This window comes from Hibiscus syriacus, unplaced genomic scaffold (genome assembly GCF_006381635.1).
Source record: "Hibiscus syriacus cultivar Baekdansim isolate YM2019G1 unplaced genomic scaffold, ASM638163v2 tig00110831_pilon, whole genome shotgun sequence".
NCBI classification, from domain to species: Eukaryota; Viridiplantae; Streptophyta; class Magnoliopsida; order Malvales; family Malvaceae; genus Hibiscus; species Hibiscus syriacus.
In genome coordinates, this window is record NW_024062882.1 from 4,457,607 (window position 1) to 4,475,524 (window position 17,918).

Sequence of the window (17,918 nt, forward strand, 5' to 3'; positions counted from 1 at the left end):
TCGAGTCTGAAAGCGATCAATGTTGTCCGAGCTCGACATCTTTAACCGGAGAAGAACCCTTCACCCGGTGTTGTTTCGACGATAATTTAACATGATCTAAACCAGGTTTCTCGATTAGTCCGGTCTTGTCGGCCTCCATAGCCCGACTATATAGAACCATGCCGAGCACAGCAGTGGCCATCCCAATTATATTTTTAAGTGTTACCTCTGAATCAAAGAGCAGCCATCCCAATTTCAAAATGAATAGCGTTTTCATGTGGCCTAAAACCTGGAATGAAACCGCCGAGAACCGTCCGATGCATAGATATTGGCTTGTATTAATAATACTGCTAAGGAGCATGATACTAGTATGAATATCTGCACACCAAATCACCATTTTCATAACCACGTCAGTATTTCCTTATGACTCTCAACACACATACAAAGACGAATTAGGATGAAATTATATGGTTAAATTATTTAACTTCAAAATTTATGGGGACTTAAGAATTATTTTAACCAAAAAGATTAATATTTAATTTAATTTAATTTTTTTGCAGCCGTCTTTCGGTTGGGCCCGGAATTGGGCTCCGACTTAAATAATCGGGTTAGAGTCGCCACCGATCATTTTAAAACATATTTAGGTTGATCAGACATCATCTTACCTAATCTGCGTTTTACCATAAATGTGTCGGGTTCGGGAGTCGGTTACGGTCAAGGAAAGATTAGCACCCTTGAACCTCCCTTTCGGTACCAATTAATTTGTCAGTTGTCTTAATTGCGAAAATTAAAATTTAACTTACTTTAAAAAATCATTAATAATTATTTACATTTTGATTAATTAAAATTATCCTAAAAAGATCATAAATAAATAAATAAATAAACAAACAAAAGCAAAGAGTTAGTATATTAATTCGAATGATAAAATAAAACAAATGTTTGTTAGGAATGACAACTATTAATAACTACAAATAAATAAAAAAATCCTAAATTTGATGAGAACGATGATAATATAAAATAATAAAGAAATTTAACATCTATGCCAATACCAAAGTGCACATCATCCTAATGTTATTTAACAACTAAATGTCTTAATTGAAATGTAATAACTTTTAATGTTAAAATTGAAATATATTAAAATTCAATGCTAAAATACGTCCCCAATCTAAAGTACAATGACTAATAGTGTAGTTTACCCTTGAAAAGAAAAAAGAAAAAAAAGATGAAAATATATAAATAATAATAAAGTACATCGAGACGAGTGAGAGACATAGAGAGAGAAAGGGTGGTGTCAAAATTTATTAAGTCAGTGGCAAAAATAAAATAATAAAAAGTAAAGTGCCTTAAATCATAAATAAATAAAACTGGAATTAAAGCCTATTAGTGACTAAAGTAGCAAATAACGAAGTTGAGATGCTAAAAATGAAATAAACAAAAAGGTAGGGATTTGTGGACTTGAATGTAAACTTTCCCAAACACAACACTAAAATGTAAACTTTACCAAACATAAACCTCTTTTTTGCAATTACACCACAGCAAGACCCTAACACCTAAAATGATGTCATTTCCAAAACAAAGTTGAACTGGCCCCAAAATTTCATTTCACTTTTCTAAAACCTAAAGCTCTCTCATTTTCCTCTTTATTTCCTTCCCGCCACAGAGAATGGTGAGACTTACAAGTCTCTCCTGCAACCGCGAATTGATGGCTTTGGTTGTGACTTTTAAGTCTCCGGAGAAGCTACCAAAGGTTGAATCTTCTCTAAAAGGTATGTTTTCTCTTATCTTTTTTTGGTTTCCTCTATTTTTCCCCAGTATTTCGTATGTAATCTCTCGTATTTTCTCGTGTATTTTCCTCATCGTTTTTTTTCAGTGTCTTCGAAAAACTCTCCTTTATGGTTGCATGTGGGTATCCTCCAAATGATCCCCTTTTCACTGTTAAATACACACGTTTATATTGTTTAAAATAGTCATATTTTTAGAGAATCCCCTTTGCACTAAACTCGTGCTTGTTGGGTGTTTTTGTGTGTTGAAAACATTTTTGTGTTTCGATATAACAAATTAGATTAAATGAATTTTAAGATTTTACAAATGGTTTTCTATGTATATTCGATTCAATTAATCGAATACCAAATTATTACTCCAAGTCTTTTAAGATCAATTTCAAACCTTACTAAATGTGTAAAATTGTGTTTTATACTTAATATATTTTTGAAACAATTTTCACAAAGTATTTTGAACCAAAATCAAGCCTAAAATCAATTTTTCAGAGTGATGCACCGATGCACCAATCCATGCATCGATGCACCATGAATTAAATTGAACATCGAATGCATTTCATGCATCGATGCACTTACCATGCACCGATGCACTGAGGATTTTATGAAAACATCGAATGCACTTGATGCATCGATGTACTCTTAGTGCACCGATGCACTAAGGGTCCAACGGTCAAAATATTCGAATTTTACACTGATGCACCGATGCACCATGGGTATGCATCGATGCACTGACGCTCCCAATTGCTTTAATTAATTGTTTTCACACTTAAACAGCTCTATTGACTCCACTAATCATCCCCAACGTTCAGAAGTGATTCAAGGTGTATTTAAACAAGCTTAGAAGCCATTGATCAATAACAAGAAACAACAAGCAACTAGAATCAAGAGAGAATCAAAAGAGAAAGCATCAAACCTCAAGTTTGTGCATTTCAATCATATTTTTCATTCAATATTCATTTTGCTTTCAAGAACACTATTTGTACTCAATTGTATTCATTCTTGAGTGTTCTTTTCTTTGTTCTAGAATTATGCAAACAATCTACCTTGTGAGGATTTCCTTGTAAGTTTGCAAATTTGTAATCTTCTCTTTGAGAAAGAGTGTTCTCAAGAATTGGGGTATATTCTTGAGGGTGTTGTAAGGTTATCTATTTGGCCTCAAAAGAAAGAACAAATTAGTGAATTTGTTGGAAAATCCTTAGTGTGGACAGCTAAGGTAGTGGACGTAGACTTTGATTGAGAAAGTCGAACCACTCTAAATCGTTGTACAATTACTTTCAATTTTCTGCAAAAGCTTCCACAAAATTTTAATTGCCCCTCTTGGCCGATTCCATCAATCGATTAACTCAATAATTGGTATCAGAGCCTAACTCATTTGAAAGTTTAATCGTCTCTTGAGTCGATTCGGGAAGAGTTACATCGATAATCAAAGTCATCAATGACCTCTACTTCAAACTTTGACTCCGATCTCGATTTAATGCCCGTCAACAAGCCTCATTTCTTCAATTGGGCTAACTATACCTATTGGAAAAATAAGATGATGTACTTCATTCAAGCAAGTGACATGGGAGCATGGAATGCAGTAGAAGAATGATACATCAAGCCTCTCACTCATCCAAGATTGTGGAGTGAAGGAGACACAAGAATGTTCCAGCTCAACTCCAAAGCCATCATATCATATTTTGTGCTCTTGGACCAGATGAATACGGAGAGTTTAATCTTTTACAACCGCCAAAGAAATATAGTACAAACTTCAAGTCACTCATGAAGGTACCGATAAGGTAAAGAAATCTAAAATTAGTATTCTAATGCATAGCTATGAAAATTTCAGGATGAAACCAAATGAATCCAATGGTCTCAAATAATATGGAGAGATCATTTCAAATGAAAAGCTTGTGAGGAAGTTAGTTTACTCCCTTCCAAAATCGTGGCAATCCAAGAAGACGACAATCATCAAGTCTAAGGACCTAACGTCCTTAACTCTTGAAGAACTAATCGGTTCCCTTCTCACTCATGAAATAATGCTTGAAGATGAAGTGGACCTCGATAAGATTGATGAGACACCAAAGGAGAAGGAGAAGAAGAAAAATATTGGAGTTGCTCTCAAATCCACAAAAGATGAGAGTGATTCGAATGACGATGATGATGACGAGGAAATGACATTATTTGCCAAACGATTCAGAAAGTTGATGATACTCAACCGAGGAAGAAAATTCAAACGTCATGAAGGCTTCAAAACTGAATCGAATGAGAAAGACCCGATCATTTGCTATGAATGTAAAAAGCTGGGGCATGTCAAATATGATTGCCCACAATTGAAGAAAAAATGTCAATCCAAAAAGAAGCACAAGGCTCATGTAGCTACATGGAGAGATGAAGAAGGTTCCAATGAAGAGGAACAAGAAGTTGCAAACTTGTGCTTGATGGATATCGGGGAAGATTCTAAGGTAACGTCTAACTCATTCGATTTGGATGAATTATCTTATGATGAGTTATTAGAGGATTATAATGGGTTGGCTTCGGATTATAAGACTCTATTTTCAAAATACAAAAATGATATTTCAAAATTGAAAAACGAAAATAGTCTTATATCCAAGACCAACAATGAGCTTGAAAGTAAGATCAAAGAATTGCAAATCAAAATTTATGATTTTGAAAAGAAAAATACTGATTTGCATAACTTACTTTCAAAAGTTCATGATGATCATCTAAAGAAGATTGATGATCTTAAAACTTCTTTTAATAAGGTTGGAACAAAAAGTTTTGAAAAATGTGAGAATTCAAAATCCAACTTTGTTAAGAAAAGTTTTAGAAGCTACAATCATAGAAGTCCTCAACGAACCTTGAATGATAAAATAGTTAGGAGTATATGGGTTCCTAAAGAATTCATTACTACTAAAGATAAGGATGTCCTTCATAAATGGATACCAAAGGGGACAAGGATTTTAGAAACTAATGAATATAGACCCAAAAGAATTTGGGTACCAAAAATTAGAAATTAATCTATGTTTGTAGGAAAAGGAGCATTGCTACAAGGAACGGGAAACAAATCCAAATTCATGGTACCTTGATAGTGGATGCTCGAGTCACATGACCGGAGACAAAAGTCGGTTCATAGAGCTTAACGCCAAAAATGAAGGAGAAGTGACTTTTGGTGATAATTCAAAAGGTCACATTGAAGGTATTGGTACTATAGGTAATACCTCTTCCATACAAATTAAAAATGTGTTATATGTGAATGGATTAACGCATAATCTATTGAGTATTAGTCAATTATGCGATAAGGGATTCAATGTCATGTTTGAAATTAATGGTTGTAAAGTCATTGACATTGCATCTAATCGGGTTATGCTTGTTGGTCATAGAATAGGAAACATACATGGTACATTTAGATTCTATTGATATGACTAATTTGTGCCTAGTTGCTAAGGATGAGCATGATAGTTGGTTATGGCATAGAAGACTAGGACATGCTAGCATGAGTGTTTTGCAACGGTTAGTTCAAGGAGAATTGGTTCGAGGGATGCCTAAACTAAAATTTGATAATGATAAATTTTGTGATGCTTGTGCTAAAGGAAAACAAAAGCGAGTTTCTTTTAAATCCATTAATGATGTGTCAACTAGTAGAGTATTACAATTGATCCATTTAGATCTTTTTTGGCCAACTAGGACTACTAGTTTGGGTGGAAAACAATATGCATTTGTCTTGGTAGATGACTATTCTAGATATACTTGGGTTCTATTCTTAAGTACTAAATATGAAGCATTAGAAAATTTCATCACATTTTCAAAAGTAATCCAAACGAAAAGGTTACTCTATCACTAGTATTAGAAGTGATCATGGCACTGAATTTGAAAATCTTGGATTTAATGAGTTTTGTAATTCTAATGGTATTAGCCATAATTTTTCAGCACCTAGAACCCCTTAACAAAATGGAGTTGTTGAGAGAAAAAATTGAACTTTAGAAGAAATGGCTAGAAGCATGCTTTGTGAAAATAATTTGCCAAAATATTTTTGGGCGGAAACCACAATACCGCTTGTTATGTTGTAAATCGAGTAATGATTAGGCCAATTCAAAGAAAACTCATATGAAATTTTCAAAAATAAAAAGCCTAACATTAGCTATGAAATTTTCAAAAATAAAAAGCCTAACATTAGCTATTTTCATCCTTTTGGATGTAAATGTTTTGTTTTAAACAAAGGTAAAGAAAACCTTGTCAAATTTGATGCTAAAAGTGATGAATGAATTTTTCTGGGTTATTCCTTAAATTCTAAAGCTTATCGAGTATTTAATAAAATAACTTTAGTTGTAGAAGAGTCTATACATTTTGTTTTCGATGATAATCTCCTTCCGAGGAAGGATTCTTGTGTTAATGATGATGTATGTATTATAAATACAAATGACATTAGACATGACGTTGGAGAATCATCATCAAAGGAAGAAACGAAAGATGAGGAAACTCATGATCCTCTCAAGAATCCAACCATTGAAGAAATGGAAGCATCTTAACCAAGAGAGTACAACTATGTCAAGGATGGTGAGATTATAGGTGATCCATCCAAAGGGGTAACAACTCGATCTTCTTTTAAAAATATTTGTAATTATGTTGCATTTATTTCATGCATAGAGCCTAAGAATATTAAAGAAGCATTAAATGATGAACATTGGATTATGGCTATGCAAGAATAATTAAATCAATTTGAGAGAAGTAAAGTATGGACATTAGTTGAAAATCCTAGTAATAAATCTACTGTAGGTACTAGATGGGTATTTAGGAATAAGCTTGATGAGAGTGGTAATATAATGAGAAACAAGGCTATACTTGTTGCTCAAGGGTATATTCAAGAAGAAGGCATAGACTATGATGAAACATATGCTCCCGTAGCTAGGATGGAAGCAATTAGAATGTTATTAGCATTTGCATGTTTTCATGAATTTAAATTATATCAAATGGATGTTAAAAGTGCATTTTTAAATGGTTTTATAAAAGAAAAAGTGTATGTGGAACAACCTCCAGGTTTTGAAGATTCAAAATTTCCGGATCATGTTCTTAAATTAACAAAAGCACTTTATGTTTTAAAACAAGCTCCTAGAGCTTGGTATGAAATATTATCAAACTTTTTATTTGAAAAAGGTTTTTCAAAAGGAAAGGTTGACACTACATTGTTTTTAAAGCATAAAGGTAAAGATTTATTAGTAGTTCAAATTTTTTGGTTCTACTAATGATGTTCTTTGCCAAGAATTTTCTAAGCTAATGCAAAGCGAATTCGAAATGAGCATGATGGGGGAGCTCTCATTTTTCTTGGTCCAAATCAAGCAAAGAAAAAATTACATCTTCATCAATCAAGCTAAGTATGTCAAAGATATGCTCAAGAAATTTGGACTGGAAAATGGCAAGCCTCATGACACTCCAATGAGCTCTTCAACAAAGCTTGACTTAGATGAAGGAGGTAAATGTATAGATGTTAAATTATATAGGTCAATGATTGGATCTTTACTTTATCTAACTTCAAGTAGATCGGTCATTATGTTTAGTGTTTGCTTATGTGCTAGATTTCAATCATGCCCTAAAGAATCACATTTACTAGCTGTTAAGAGAATCTTTAGATATCTTAAGGACACTTCTAGTTTAGGACTTTGGTATCCTAGAGACTCTAGCTTTAGCTTGCATGCTTTTTCTGATGAGGATTATGGAGGATGCAAATTAGATAGGAAAAGCACCTTCGGTACTTGCCAATTCCTTTGAAATATGTTGATTTCTTGGTTTTCAAAGAAACAAAATTGTGTTGCATTATCTACCACTGAAGCGGAATACATTTCAGCCGGTAGTTGTTGTGCACAAGTTTTATGGATGAAACAACAACTTTTTGATTATGGAATTGAAGTAGGTACCATTCCTATCAAGTGTGACAATACTAGTGCTATTTGTCTCACTAAAAATCCCATTCAACACTCTAGAACTAAGCACATTGAAATAAGACTACACTTCATTAGAGACCATGTCACTAAGGAAAATGTAGTTCTAGAATTTGTTGATACTTTGCATCAATTAGCAGATATCTTTACAAAACCTTTAGACAAGGAAAGATTTTGGACACTTAGGAGAGAATTAGGTTTAACTGACCTATCTTCACTTAGTGTTTAAAATAATTTTAGCACTTTTAAGAATAAATGAAAAATGCTTATAATGGAATTTTTTTTCATTGCTATTAGGTAGGGGGAGTTTATGTTATTTGGTGAAAATTAATTTTATGTTCAAAGATTAATTTGATTGATTGAACATGATTAATTTTCAATATATGAGTTGCCAATACCACTAGAGCTAATTAATTTAGCATTTTAAAGTGTTTAAAACAGATTTTTGACATTTATGTGCTTCATGCATCGATACACTTAACAGTGCATCGATGCATCCCTTTGAATGTGCATCGATTCATCATGTCGATGCACCGATGCACGCCTTGAATGTGCATCGATGCACGGGGTCATGCATCGATGCATCCATCGGGTTTTTAGATAAAAACACCTGATTTTCTTCATCTTCTCAAAACCTAAATCTAAAACACTCACGCCGTTCGCCTCTCTCTCTCTAAAAATCTCCTTTTGCTTAAAATGAACAAAATATTATTGGAATCTTCGAGTTTTTCAACTCCCAATCCTGCATTTATCATCAAATAGTGCAAAATAACATCAATTCCTCTCAAATTCAAAATTTTCAAGGTAATATTTCAAAAACCCTATTTTATTAATTTTTGATCTTAGGACTAGTTTTAATTAGTTCTAGGATGAACATTATATCGGGCATTGATAGTTTGATGATTACAAACTAGTTTTTACAACTAATTTCATCAAAAACTCACAAAATTTCAATGAATTTGTGAATTTTCGAAATGAAAAAAAATCAAAAATCTAAATTTAATTTCTAAATTTGATGTTTTTGATTTAATTATGTTGTTTTCATAAAAAAACTATACATATTATTTACAAATATTATTTTCAAATAGTTTTTCAAAACATTGCCCATTAGGATTCAGTTTAGAGAACCTTGAATTATTGAGGACTCAATTGAGTTTTGGGATTGATTATTGTGCATACATGTGTTTCAATTTGCAGGTTATATTTCTTTTTCCGATTCTTAAACCATGTCTAATCCCAAACGCCCTAGGACTTCGTCGAGTCGTTCTCGTTCAAACCAACCTCCTAATCCCGTTCCTCCTCCACCTTCATCTCTATTAGGATCTTGTTTTAATATGCCTGAGCGTCGTAGAGACGAATTGTACTCTAGGTACAGAAACTCTTTCCAAACTTATAGAATCCGTGAAGAGCGTATTCCTTCGCTTCATGCCATGGTTGACATTGATTTCGAATACCTTCCGATTCTTAAAGCTTGGAAGTTTGATAAATTGTTTCAGCTTAAACCTATCGTCTATCAACAATTGGTCCGCATTTTCTATTCCAATGCGGTGTGTATTCAAAATGAAACTCAATGTGAAACTATAGCCATTAGATCCTATCTTTTAGGCCAATATATAATATTGACCCGAGACTATAGCTTCCAATTTGGGTTAGATGATAGTGGTGTATATAATGAGAGTGAAAATGTGGAATATCCCTATGTTCCAAACTCAAGTGTTAGTACTCTACGATCTCATCACGATCGTTTTCATTGATGATCTCTGGTGGTTAGACCATCCGGAGGTAAGTACTCCACACTTCGTGCTAGGGATTTATGGTGGATGTATTGTATTAAAAATAAAATCAAAATAAATCTGCTCCACATTATAGTCAGTCAACTAGTGGACATCATAAACATTGTTCCTTCAAAACATGTTGAAATATTGTTCATTCAAAACATGTTGAAACATTGATTTATGGATGTCTTCTTAGTAACATCTTTATCAAACTTGGTCTAGACGTCTCTCTCGACAATCCTATCCCACTCCAAAATCAAATCAATATCACATCCTTGAAGAAAGCGGATTGGAAACAAGACGAGGTAACCGGTCAATGGGTTTTTAGACCCGGAAAGCAAACTCCGGGAGCTAGTTCCTCACGAGCTGCTCCTAACTCCTCTCGTGCTCCTCCTCCTCCTCCTCCGGCTCCGACTTCTGACGATGATCCTGAATTTCAACAACTTATGCAAGACATCGATGATCACGAACCTGATGACGAGCCTGCACCGGAAACAGCTCCACAAGAAGATCAAATGCCTCCATATTTTCGTTCGTTTTTGGAGACATTTGATTTACGGTATGCGTCCATGGATTCGCGCTTCACATTCATTGAGTCCCAGCTCTCTACCTTGGGAGCTCGACAACAAGATATGAATGATTGTTTGGATGCACTTACGCTTGAGATGAGAGCTCGTTACCCTCATTCTCCTCCCGATCCTTCGATGGATGAATAGACTTATCTTGCTTTGATTGTTTTTGTGTTTGAACTTTAATTTAAATTGTTAAAACATTTTGGATTGTCTTTCTTTGATCGTTGGATGTTTGTTTGATGGATATTTGAACTTTTATTTCATATATATTTTGGGTTGTTTCAATATATGCATCATTTATTTTTTAGTTGAAATATGACCAATTTACCATTTCACATTTTATTATGAATATTGATTATGAAACTAGTGGCTAATCTCTCTTTTGATTGTGATCTTAGCAGCTAAAGCTATATACATATATATATAATCAATTGGCTATGTTATTTCAAAACCTTTGTTTAAATCAGTTTTTAAGTCTTTTTGATTTAACAAAAAGGGGGAGAAAGTGTTATACTAAGGGGGAGTAAATTTTCAAAATTGATTTCGAATTTTTAGAAAATCTTAAATTAACACAAATGTTTTGTTATATCAAAAAGGGGGAGATTGTTGAAAACATTTTTGTGTTTCGATATAACAAATTAGTTTAAATGAATTTTAAGATTTTACAAATGATTTTCTAAGTATATTCGATTCAATTAATCGAATATCAAATTATTACTCCAAGTCTTTTAAGATCAATTTCAAACCTTACTAAATGTGTAAAATTGTTTATACTTAATATATTTTTGAAACAATTTTCACAAAGTATTTTGAACCAAAATCAAGCCAAAAAATCAATTTTTCAGAGTGATGTACCGATGCACCAATCCATGCATCGATGCACCATGAATTAAATTGAACATCGAATGCATTTCATGCATCGATGCACTTACCATGCACCAATGCACTGAGGATTTTATGAAAACATCGAATGCATTTGATGCATCGATGCACCAGCCATGCATCGATGCACTCTGGCTATTTTGAAACATCGAATGCACTTGATGCATCGATGCACTCTTAGTGAACCGATGCACTAAGGGTCCAACGGTCAAAATATTTGAATTTTACACTGATGCACCGATGCACCATGGGTATGCATCGATGCACTGACGCTCCTAACTGCTTTAATTAATTGTTTTCACACTTAAACGGCTCTATTGACTCCACTAATCATCCCCAACGTTCAGAAGTGATTCAAGGTGTATTTAAACAAGCTTAGAAGCCATTGATCAATAACAAGAAACAACAAGCAACTAGAATCAAGAGAGAATCAAAAGAGAAAGCATCAAACCTCAAGTTTATGCATTTCAAGCCTATTTTCATTCAATATTCATTTTGCTTTCAAGAACACTATTTGTACTCAATTGTATTCATTCTTGAGTGTTCTTTTCTTTGTTCTAGAATTGTACAAACAATTTACCTTGTGAGGATTTCCTTGTAAGTTTGCAAATTTGTAATCTTCTCTTTGGGAAAGAGTGTTCTAAAAAATTGGGGTATATTCTTGAGGGTGTTGTAAGGTTATCTCTTTGGCCTCAAAAGAAAGAACAAATTAGTGAATTTGTTGGAAAATCCTTAGTGTGGATAGCTAAGGTAGTGGACGTAGACTTTTGATTGAGAAAGTCGAACCACTCTAAATCGTTGTGCAATTACTTTCAATTTTCTGCAAAAGCTTCCACAAAATTTTAATTGCCAATTCACCCCCTCTTGGCCGATTCCGTCAATCGATTAACTCAAAATTTTGCCATACATTGTTGTTGTTTGCTATTGCATCGAGAAAATCGGCCGTTGGTTGCGGCTGGGACGGGGGTTCTTCACATTGACCGGTTGGAGCGGCGCTGGAGTGGGCTAGGGCGAAAGGAGAAAAACCCCAACTCTCATAGGGTTTCACACTGATGGACTGGTTCGGGTTGCTCTCAAAACCCGGGTCTTAGGTCAGGTCTCTTATTGGCCTTCTGGGCCACTGTTGTAATGGGCTACTTACTGTTTGGGCCTGTAACTGTTGGACTTGAAAAATAAAATAACAAAATAAATATATAATAATATATTGATATATATATATATATATATATATATATATATATATATTTATGTTGTATGAATTATATACATATGAATTAACGTATAAATGTAAAATCGGACGAAAATGCATGTCGACAGCTGCCCCTCTTTGATCTTTTTCATGGAATAAAAAATAGGACAAATATAAAAAGACATAAATTTTCGTTCGCTAGGGTTGAAAATTGACTCTGATATTTCAATTAAGAATAACTCCCTGTTGAATTGAGTTTCGGATGGCTCATCTGTCTCGAAATCGAGTCCATCTTGAAATGATAGGAGATTGAAGGCGTAGTTCAGAATTTGAATCGAAATGTGGCTTCTCGTTGCCCTTTGGTATTCTTCTCGGTTTAAAGACCTTAGTTTAAAAATTCTTCTTGACTTAAAAACCTCGGCTACTACAAGAAAGTAGTGTGATTGATGTGTTATCGAGCTGAATGGAATCGAACTCAATAATTTTTTTGTCAGATAGCCCTTCTTGCCTTGAGTTATGCTGTAAATGATGTTACTTTAAGCTGAGTGTAATCGAACTCGTAGGTCTTTTGTTGGCAGATAACCCTTCTAGCCTTGAGTTATGCTATAAATGATATGCCTTTGAGCTAAATGTAATAGAACTCGAAGATCTTTGTTGACAAATAACCCTTCTAGCCTTGAGTTATGTTGTAAATGATGTGCCTTTGAGCTGAATGTAATCAAACTCGAAGGTATTTGGTGATAGATAACCCTTCTAGCATTGAGTTATGTTATAAATGATGTGCCCTTGAGCTAAGTGTAATCGAACTCGAAGGTCTTTGGCAGGTAGATAGCCCTTCTTGACTTAAGCTATGCTGCAAATGATGTGCCTTTAAGCTGAGTGTAATCGAACTCGAAGGTCTTTTGTTGGCAGATAACTCTTCTTGCCTTGAGCTATACTGCAAATGTTGTGCCTTTGAGCTGAGCATAGTCGAACTCGAAGGTCTTTTGTTGGCATATAACCCTTCTAGCCTTGAGTTGTGCTGCAAATGATGTGCCTTGGAACTGAGCATAGTCGAACTCGAAGGTCTTTTGTTGGCAAATAACCCTTCTTGCCTTGAGTTATGTTGCAAATGATGTGCCTTGGAGCTGAGCGTAGTCGAACTCGAAGGTCTTTTGGTGACAGATAACCCTTCTAGCCTTGAGTTATGCTACAAATGATGTGCCTTGGAGCTGAGTGTAGTCGAACTCGAAGGTCTTTTGTTGGCAAATAACCCTTCTCACCTTGAGCTATGCTGCAAATGTTGTGCCTTTGAGCTGAGTGTAATCAAACTTGAAGGTCTTTTGTTGGTAGATAACCCTTCTAGCCTTGAGTTATGCTGCCAAAAGTTTCTTTAAAAAATGGCTTCCCTTCACGGGTCTAAACCGGTAATAATTCTTTAGATGGCTCCTCTGAGCGGGTCTGAACTACGTGATATGATTTTTGGATGACTCTCTGTTGAGTTAATCGAATGACGAAATTGGCCAAGAGGGGGTGAATTGGCAATAAAAATTTTGTGGAAGCTTTTGCAGAAAATTGAAAGTAATTGCACAGCGATTTACAGTGGTTCGACTTTCTCAAACAAAGTCTACGTCCACTACCTTAGCTATCCACACTAAGGATTTTCCAACAAATTCACTAATTTGTTCTTTCTTTTGAGGCCAAAGAGATAACCTTACAATTCCCTCAAGAGTATACCCCAACTCTTGAGAACACTCTTTTCTCAAAGAGAAGATTACAAATTTGCAAACTTACAAGAAACCTCACAGGTAAGATGTTTGCACAATTCTAGAACAAAGAAAAGAACACTCAAAGATGAATACAACTGAGCACAAAAGTGTTCTTGAAAGCAAATGAATATTGAATGAAAATGGGCTTGAAATGCTCAAACTTGAGGTTTGATGCTTTCTCTTTGATTCTCTCTGATTCTAGTTGCTTGATGTTTCTTGTTTTTGATCAATGGCTTCTAAGCTTGCTTAAATACACCTGGATCACTTGAACGTTGGGATAATTAGAGAAGATATTATAGCCGTTTTAGTGTGAAAACATTTAATAAAACAGCTTGGACAGTGGGGGGAATCGGTTCCCTCTCATAGGAATCGGTTCCCTAAGTGTAAAATTCAAATATTTCGACCGTTGAACAAGGGGGAATCGGTACCCCCTTGGGGGGAATCGGTTCCCTCCGAGCATTCTGGAAATCTCGGAGCCAAACCATTCAGGGGGGAATCGTTCTCCTATGGGGGGGAATCGGTTCCCTCTGAGTATTCTGGAATTTTTGGCTTTGAATTGGTTCGAATACTTTGTAAAATATTTGAAATTTTTATGATTAAACTTAATTTTACACTAAGTAAGGATCAAAAATGATTTTGAAATATTTGGAGTAATGTTTTGATTCGATAGTTATATCGAATATACTTAGAAAATCATTTGGAAAATCTTAAAATTCATTACTTAATTGTTATATCGAAATATTAAAATGTTTCAACAATCTCCCCCTTTTTGATAACAAACATTTTAAGATTTTGAAATCAAGTTTTGAAATTACTCCCCCTTACTTTAACACTTCTTCAATTTATCATGTAAAACATTAAACACTTATTCTTCTCCCCCTTTTTGTTAAATCAAAAAGACATGTAAAACAAGGTTTTGAAAATCATTTAGCCAATTGATTTATTAATTATAAGCTTAAGCTGCTAAGATCACAATCAAAAGAGAGGTTAGCCATTAGTTTCATAAATCAATATTCATAAATAATGTGATAGGCAAAATTGGTCATATTGCTAATGATAATGTAAATAATGCAGAAATGTATAAAACAACACCAAACATATAAGTTCACACCATTCATATATCCAAAATCACTAAATCAAACAAATCAAACAAATGTTGAAACAATATTCATTTTGTTCAAAGTTTTAAAGCTAAACATAAAATCAAGCATCCGGATCGGTAGGAGGAAAACGGGCTCGCATAGCGGCCATCTCGTGTGTGAGTTCATTTATACGAGCGTTGGTTGATTCATTTTTGCACGCATCTCCCGAAGAATCTCTAATTGTTGAGCTCCCATTGTGGATAAATGAGACTCTATAGAGGAAAAACGCGAGTCCATGGTAGCGTATCGGAAATCGAATGTCTCCATAAAGGATTGAAAATATGAGGCATTTGATGCGTTTGTTGTGCTTGCTCCTCGGGCCTGCTCTTCGGGTAGTTCAGGTTCTTCTCAGCTTCATCAATACAATAATGGTCAAACTCAAACTCGGGATCTTCGTCAGCTTCGGGTGGAGCTTGTGAAGAGCTAGCTCCCGGAGTAGAAGAACGAACCCATTCACCGGTTTCTTTGTCCTTTACCCATCCCGCTCTCGTTAAGGAAAGAAGATTTATTTGTTTCTTAAGAGGAAAAAAACGGCATCTAGACCGACTCTAAGCCCAGCTTTGGAAAACAGATTACTCAAAAAGCAACCGTAAACTAGAGATGAACAATGTTTCTTGTTAGGAACAAGATTTACGGTTTCAACAATTTCAGCAAAAATAATCTGAGGTAGGTTAATTTTAATACGGTTTTCGAAACAATGTAACCACCAAAGATCCAAAGCTCTAAGAGTAGAATAACGACCTCCGGATGGTCGAAACCACCAAGAAATCATTAGATGAAGAAAAACGCTCATGTAGGTCTAAGACACTCGCACTATCTCTTCTTTTATAACGAGAACCTAAGATTTGTTTTTCATTCGAAATACCATCATTATCTAATCCAAAAGTATTGGCTATATATGTCGGGTCAATATATAAGAATTGTCCTAGAAGGTAGGAACGAATTCCTATGGTTTCGGTTTCAGCTTGGTTTTTAAACATACGGCATTAGAGTAGAATATACGAACAAGTTTGATGGTAAACGATGGGTTCAAGATCAAATAGTTTATCAAATTTCCATTCTTGTAAAATGGGAAGATATTTAAAATTGATAGCTAACATAGCTTGACGAGAAGGAATACGTTCTTCCCGGATTTTGTAAGAATCGAAATACTGATAATACCAATATCGGTGATTTCTAGACCCAGGATGATTGAAACACGAATTTTGGATAGTCAAGTTAGGATCAGTGGGATTGGGATTAGAAATTGGAATAGAATGAGGATTTGGAGGTGGATTTGGTTGACGACTGGAACGACTAGATGAAGACCTAGGACGTTTAGGATTTGACATGGTGAAGGAAATCGGAATAGATATAATAACCTGCAATTTTAAAACAAGTGTATGCAATTCAATTAATCCCAAAACTCAAATGAGTCCTCAATATTTCAAGATTCTCTAAATCAATCCTAATGGGCAAAGTTTTTGAAAAACTTTTGAAAAATATGGTTTTGAGAAACAATATATGTATGGTTTTTCATAACAACAATATAATTTTGATCAAAACACAATAATTTGAAAAATAACAATTTTTTTTTATTATTATTTCGAATTTTTTTTTTAAAAAAAAATTTGAAAAATTCTTGTGTTTTTGATGAAATTAGTTGTAACATCTAGTTTCTAATCACTAAATAATCAATGCCCGATCACTATTTCAACCTAGAACTAATTGAAACTAATCCTATGTTCAAAAATATGAAATAAAGAGTTTAGAAAAATTTACCTTGAAATATGAAGATTGAGGGGATTTAGATGTTGTTGCACGATTTTAATGATTCCAACAGGTTTGGAAGATGATTTATGAAGCAAATTCCGATTAATATGGTGATTTGAGGCAAAAATGGAGATTGAGGTTTAGAGGGTGAGAACGGCGAGAGAGAGAGGAAGAGGGTTTTTTTGGAGAGTTTGGGGTTATTCTGCCCGATTTAGCAGAACCCCAGGGGGTATCGATTCCCCTGTGGGGGAATCGGTTCCCCTTCAAAGGGGGAATCGGTTCCCTCATGGGGGGGATCGATTCCCTCTGCACCAAAATGCTAAAATCCGAATTTTTAAGCACAAAATGCTAAATTAATCTTTTCTAGTGTATTGGCAACTCATATATCAAACATAATTATGTTCAAATAATTAAATTAATCTTTTATTGATTTTGAACATAAAATTAATTTTCATTAAGAATCACAAACTCCCCCTAACTAATAGCAAGAATGCAATCAAATATTATTATTATAAGCATTTTCAAGCTTTATTAAAAGTGCTAAAATTATTTTAAACACTAAGTGAAGATAGGTTGGTCAACCTAATTCTCTCCTAAGTGTCCAAAATCTTTCCTTGTCTAAGGGTTTTGTAAAGATATCTGCTAATTGGTGCAAAGTATCAACAAATTCTAGAACTACATCTTCCTTAGTGACATGGTCTCTAATGAAGTGATGTCTTATTTCAATGTGCTTAGTTCTAGAGTGTTGGATGGGATTTTTAGTGAGACAAATAGCATAGTATGTCACACTTGATAGGAATGGTACCTACTTCAATTCCATAATCAAAAAGTTGTTGTTTCATCCATAAAACTTGTGCACAGCAACTACCGGCTGAAATGTATTCTGCTTCAGTGGTAGATAATGCAACACAATTTTGTTTCTTTGAAAACCAAGAAATCAACATATTTCCAAGGAATTGACAAGTACCGGAGGTGCTTTTCCTATCTAATTTGCATCCTCCATAATCCGCATCAGAAAAGCATGCAAGCTAAAGCTAGAGTCTCTAGGATACCAAAGTCCTAAACTAGGAGTGTCCTTAAGGTATCTAAAGATTCTCTAACAGCTAGTAAATGTGATTCCTTAGGACATGATTGAAATCTAGCACATAAGCAAACACTAAACATAATGTCCTCTACTTGCAGTTAG

The 17,918-nt window shown here is 34.4% G+C and overlaps 1 pseudogene; it reads right to left on the minus strand.

The window, feature by feature from the left end:
- Positions 1 to 16: 16 nt before the first annotated feature.
- LOC120142861 overlaps positions 17 to 17,918 on the minus strand; it is a 51,508-nt pseudogene continuing 33,606 nt past the window's right edge.